Source organism: Gorilla gorilla, chromosome 1 (genome assembly GCF_029281585.2).
Source record: "Gorilla gorilla gorilla isolate KB3781 chromosome 1, NHGRI_mGorGor1-v2.1_pri, whole genome shotgun sequence".
Lineage (NCBI taxonomy): Eukaryota > Metazoa > Chordata > Mammalia > Primates > Hominidae > Gorilla > Gorilla gorilla.
In genome coordinates, this window is record NC_073224.2 from 123,778,659 (window position 1) to 123,785,717 (window position 7,059).

Consider the following 7,059-nt stretch of genomic DNA (forward strand, 5'->3'; position numbering starts at 1 on the left):
ATATATATACTCGTATATATATACTCATATATATACTCGTATATATATACTCATATATATACTCGTATATATATACTCATATATATACTCGTATATATATACTCATATATATACTCGTATATATATACTCATATATATACTCGTATATATATACTCATATATATACTCGTATATATATACTCATATATATACTCGTATATATATACTCATATATATACTCGTATATATATACTCATATATATACTCGTATATATATACTCATATATATACTCGTATATATATACTCATATATATACTCGTATATATATACTCATATATATACTCGTATATATATACTCATATATATACTATACTTATTGTTTGGAAAATTCCTATTAACTTTTCAAGGCGTTGTTCAACTTTCAACTATCATTGAATATTAACCCAGGCTATTTGCTCTGTCCTTCCTGTTGTACTTTGCACATTCCAATATTACAACCCTTATTACACCTGGTCATATTTCTTTATTTGCATGTCTTTCTCCACAAATAGAGTATGAATGGCTCCAGACAAGAAACTGTATGCTTGATTCTGGGCTTGGCATATAGGAACATCTCAATGAACATTTCTGGGATGGATGGATGGATAGAGGGATAGATAAAGGACAGTTGGAAAATATATAAATGACCTATCAGAATAAAACCTCCTGAGACCAGTAGTCAGCTAGAATAGATTTCTAGAGCAGGGATATCCCGCTGAATAAGATCTGGCACTTGAAGACATCAAGAAGGTTAGAGATGGCTGGGCATGAAGGCGCACGCCTATAATCCCAGTACTCTGGGAGGCTGAGGCAGGAGGATCACTTGAGCCTAGAATTTTGAGGCCTCCGTGGGCAACAAAGGGATACCTCTGCAAAATTTAAAAATTCATTAAAAACCTAGCCGGGTGTGCTGGTGTGCAGCTATGGTTCTAGCCACTCAGGAGGCTGAGGTAGGAGAATCACTTGGTCTGGGAAGTTGAGGATCATGCCACTGCACTCCAGAGTTCTGGGTGACAGTGCAAGACCCCATCTCAAACAACAACAACAAAACCAAAAAAAAAAAAATAGAATAAGAAGGTTAGAGAAAAAAAATCTAAGTCTAAACTAATAGCTTCAGCAATGGCTTCCCCATCATCTCTCCTGCTGCTTGCTACACTGTTCTCCATACAACAGCCTGAGAGAGTTTTTAAAAGTAAAATCAAATCCTATGTCTCACCTATTTAAAACCTTTCTATACCTTCCCATTCCACTTTAAACGGATCTCTAGTTCTCTCGGGCACTGCATGATCTGCTCACCCTTCCAACGCATTTCCTCATCACTCTCCCTTTTACTCATAATGCCACAGCCAGATTGGCCTCCCTTCTATTCCATAAACAATCAAAACTTTCTTGCCTCTGGATCTTCACATTTATCATTCCCTTTTCATAAAATGGTGTTCCTCACCTTCTCATGGTTGGCTGTCTGTTGGCATGTAGATCTCAGCTGAACTGTCACCACCCTGATGAGATGAGACATCCCTGACCATCCTCTCCCAAAAACAATCTGCTTCACTCATCACATCACACTGTTTCTCCCCTCCTAGCTGTTACCACAACCTGCAACTAACTTATCAGCTGTCTACTTTATTGTTTATCTGTACCTGCATAGGGACCTTAGACTGTCTTGCTTCCTGCTACATTCCAAAAAGCCTATAATCATGTCCAATGTCATAGAGGGCCCCATACATATTTATTCAATAAATTAATCCAGGAAGGCAAAGCTGGATCAAACTACATCAGCACATCTGGAGAATTATAGCAGTCAGAGGAGGAAAACAGTGAGTTAGGATGGAACCCAGCAGAATGGGTCACTACCTAAGCCAATAGACCTGAAAAGTCTTCTATCATTCCTTGACTGGACACTTCCCTGCATGAAACCACGCCATAGTACAGGTCCACTTTTGCCCAGATCAACCCACAGAGCCAAGGGCTGGGTCAAAGGAACTTTAGCATGGAAAACACCAAAAGAGAATGCAGTCCCACAGCAGTCTCCCTGGTAATAACTTTTAAGGATTATTTGCTTAACCCAAATATATGCATAGGATGTCCACCACCCACATATTTAGAAAAGGGAAAATGAAGTAAGGTCCTACAACCTGCTTCCCTATAACTGCAATTCAGAACCCAGAATTCAGGAGAAGTGAACACCCAAACTTTCAAATCAGCAGTCCCTTTTAAAAAGAAAATTTCATAAAGTGTGTGACTCAAAGAAGACCCTTTGATTCTTCTCAGAACAAAAGATCTTAAAGGGCAAATCAGAAAAGACTGAAACAGCCAGTGGATTATAAAATTTTGCACATCCTATATATATCTATGAAATAACTGTGGAAGTTGGCACTGTGGACAGAAGAGCTATACTTATAAAATATGCCCCAACAAAAATCATACTATCTATTAAATAGTGGAGCATAGAGAAATCAGAAGAAAAGAAAAAAAGCAGATGTTGCTAGAATACTTGGAAGAGCATCGGATGCTTTGGAGAATCATGGTCATTGAAAAGGGGCTCAGAAGGCTAAATTAGATGTAATTGTTAATGGGTTGATAAAAAGAAAAGGGAAATTGACCATGATCCCAGTGTTAGGCCTTAACTTTTTACTCAGATGTCAGATTGGCTGCTGCATTGGTGGGCTGATAATTTGAGGTCAAGGAGAGGTCTTTAATCTGGCAGCCAGGATGGAGTGCTTGTGCTGAAAGTTTAGGGACATACTAAGAAAGCACATATCTAGGGATGACTGTCTGGATGACACAGCAAGTCACAGTTGCATTATGGGACAGGAGACCTAGATGACCATGGGCCTTGTAGATGACCTTCAACACCCTGATTTGCATAGCAACATGTGACTTGTAAAAAATGGAAGCTTCATGATTTAGTCTGTTTGTGCTAGTATAACAAAATATATGAGATCAGATCATTTATAAACAACAGAAACTTATATCTCACATTCTGGAGGCTGGTAAGTCTGGTAAAAGCCCAGAGTCTCCTTCCAAGATGGCTTCTTGTTGCTGCATCCTCTGCAGGAGATGGATACTGTGTCCTCACGTGGCGGAGGAATGGAAGGGGCCACCTAGTTCCCTCAAGCCCTTTTATAAGGTCACTAATCCCATTCATGAGGGCGTTGTCCTCATATGTTAATCACTTCCTAATGACCCCAGCTCTAAATACTATCACATTGGCAATTAAGTTTCAACATATGAATTTGGAGGTAACACCTTCAGACCATACAATTTCATGAGATCAAGAAAGAATATGGGACAAGGGTGATCTTGGTGTAGGCTAACTCCTGCACTGCTGCAACGGACTTTGGGAATATCTCTTACTTTGAGTCACACTGCCAAGGCCAGAGACAAGACAGAACAGAGGAGCAAAAGAAAGCCTAAAATATTCATTCTCATGACCTAGGATGTTACAGGATTTTATGACCCATTGGCTAACGTTATTCTGTGCAATGCACTGACCTCCAAGAAAAGTAGCAGAAAGAGAGTTTTCAGATAAGAGATTTAGGGACCCTGGAAACAAAGTAATATTGACTAGTCCAGTTCTTCCACAGTAAATGAGAAAGGAGAAACCTTTATTTTGGTCACATTGGATAGTTTTAGTGGATAGATGGAGGCTTTCTCAATAAAGTACTAAAGAGCTAAACTAATGGCAGAGATTAAAGTCTAAGAAATCTTCTCTTACCCAGGGGTCCCCAAGTTTGCCTCAGACAGTGGGCAAACTCATGAAAGAGCTGACTCACTAGCATATGACCAAACCTAAACAGACTTTGCTCTCCTCTGGCTTGTTCCCCTGCACTCATACCCTTGTCCTCCATCAGAAATCAGCCACAGAGACAGTGGGACTTGGTGCCCTTTCTAAAACTTTACTCTCTGGAATTTCGCTTCTATATCATAGAACTCCTTGTCAGATACCACTCTCTCAGCCGCGTTCCATTTGTGTTAAGTTTATAACTACAGTCTCATGATTCTCCTCACATCAGAAAAAGATAAGAACATCTCAGTACTAATTTTTTTTTGTGGTTAAGTAAACAAATAAATAAAGCCTTGAAGATAAAACTTGAAATTATAGAAAACATAAATAGGATAACATCCACCCCTCCAAACACCCAATCACAGTCTCGTAAATCATTTTTTTTTCATGCTTTCATGTTGGCTAGTGATCATGTTGCAAAATTTCCCAAAGTTTCTTTTATTACAGGTACTTCAAGCAGGCATCATTGTCTGCTTAAGGTCATCTCTTCAACCCTGAAATCATCAGCTGAGGACTTGTGGGAGACATTACAGATAGGTTTGGGGTAAGAGTGAAACAAATCACATGAGCATATGGTATTAAAGCAATGTGGTATATAGATAATTATGTTAGCTTACTTTATAAGAGAATATAGTAGAAGTTCTCTGTATACATCTACCTGGTGATAGCTGTGCTCCTGGATACAAGTGTGTAATTTTTTAAGTTTGTCTGGGCTCAGAGGGCTAGATCCAAAATTATAAGGGAAATGAGCCAGAATGTTATCAAGATAATGCCAAAAGGCTGTTCTCTATTGCTCAGAAACATGGAAAAAGAATACCCACAGTAAACTGAAGAGATGCATATGAAATCTTAGAAGCAATCTCTTAACTCCTACATTTGGAATGCAATCTGATCTAAAGATGGCAAAACACCTGAACAGACACCTAACAAAAGAACATATATTGATTACAAAAAAGCATATGAAAAGATATTCAACACCATATGTTATTAGAGCATTGCAAACTATAACAAAAATGAGATAACACTGCACACCCATTAGAATGGCAAAATCCGCAACACTGACAACACCAAATGCTAGCAAGAATGTGGAGCATCAAGAATGCTCATCCATTGCTAGTGGGATGCAAAATGGTACAGACACTTTGTAAGGCAGTTTGGCAGTTTCTTTTTATTATTATTATTATTATCATTATACTTTCAGTTTTAGGGTACATGTGCACAACGTGCAGGTTTGTTACATATGTACACATGTGCCATGCTGGTGTGCTGCACCCACTAACTCAGCATTTAGCATTAGGTATATCTCCTAATGCTATCCCTCCCGCCTCCCCCAACCTCACTACAGGCCCTGGTGTGTGATGTTCCCCTTCCTGTGTCCATGTGTTCTCATTGTTCAATTCCCACCTATGAGTGAGAACATGAGGTGTTTGGTTTTTTGTCCTTGTGATAGCTTGCTGAGAATGATGGTTTCCAGCTTCATCCATGTCCCTACAAAGGACATGAACTCATTTTTTATGGCTGCATAGTATTTCATGTTATATATGTACCACATTTTCTTAATCCAGTCTATCATTGTTGGACGTTTGGGTTGGTTCCAAGTCTTTGCTATTGTGAATAGTGCCACAATAAACATACGTGTGCATGTGTCTTTATAGCAGCATGATTTATAATCCTTTGGGTATATACCCAGTAATGGGACGGCTGGGTCAAATGGTATTGTTAGTTCTAGATCCCTGAGGAATTGCCACACTGACTTCCACAATGGTTGAACTAGTTTACAGTCCCACCGATAGTGTAAAAGTGTTCCTATTTCTCCACATCCTCTCCAGCACCTGTTGTTTCCTGACTTTTTAATGATCGCCATTCTAACTGTTGTGAGATGGTATCTCATTGTGGTTTTGATTTGCATTTCTCTGGTGGCCAGTGATGGTGAGCATTTTTTCATGTGTTTTTTGGCTGCATAAATGTCTTCTTTTGAGAAGTGTCTGTTCATATCCTTTGCCCACTTTTTGATGGGGTTGTTTTTTTTTCTCTTGTAAATTTGTTTGAGTTCATTGTAGATTCTGGATATTAGCCCTTTGTCAGATGAGTAGGTTGCAAAAATTTTCTCCCATTTTTTAGGTTGCCTGTTCACTCTGATGGTGGTTTCTTTTGCTGTGCAGAAGCTCTGTAGTTTAATTAGATCCCATTTGTCAATTTTGGCTTTTGTTGCCATTGCTTTTGGTGTTTTAGACATGAAGTCCTTGTCCATGCCTATGTCCTGAATGGTATTGCCTAGATTTTCTTCTAGGGTTTTTATGGTTTTAGGTCTAACATGTACGTCTTTAATCCATCTTGAATTAATTTTTGTATAAGGTGTAAGGAAGGGATCCAATTTCAGCTTTCTACATATGGCTAGCCAGTTTTCCCAGCACCATTTATTAAATAGGGAATTTCTTCTTTTTGTCAGGTTTGTCAAAGATCAGATAGTTGTAGATATGCAGCATTATTTCTGAGGGCTCTGTTCTGTTCCATTGATCTATATCTCTGTTTTGGTACCAGTACCATGCTGTTTTGGTTACTGTAGCCTTGTAGTATAGTTTGAAGTCAGGTAGCATGATGCCTCCAGCTTTATTCTTTTGGCTTAGGATTGACTTGGCAATGTGGGCTCTTTTTTGGTTCCATATGAACTTTAAAGTAGTTTTTTCCAATTCTGTGAAGAAAGTCATTGGTAGCTTGATGGGGATGGCATTGAATCTATAAATTACCTTGGGCAGAATGGCCATTTTCATGATATTGATTCTTCCTACCCATGAGCATGGACTCTTCTTCCATTTGTTTGTATCCTCTTTTATTTCATTGAGCAGTGGTTTGTAGTTCTCCTTGAAGAGGTCCTTCATATCCCTTGTAAGTTTGATTCCTAGGTATTTTATTCTCTTTGAAGCAATTGTGAATGGGAGTTCACTCATGATTTGGCTCTCTGCTTGTCTGTTATTGGTGTATAAGAATGCTTGTGATTTTTGCACATTGATTTTGTATCCTGAGACTTTGCTGAAGTTGCTTATCAGCTTAAGGAGATTTTGGGCTGAGACGATGGGGTTTTCTAGATATGCAATCATGTCATCTGCAAACAGGGACAATTTGACTTCCTTTTTTTCCTAATTGAATGCCCTTTATTCCCTTCTCCTGCCTGATTGCCCTGGCCAGAAATTCCAACACTATGTTGAATAGGAGTGGTGAGAGAGGGCATCCTTATCTTGTGCCAGTTTTCAAA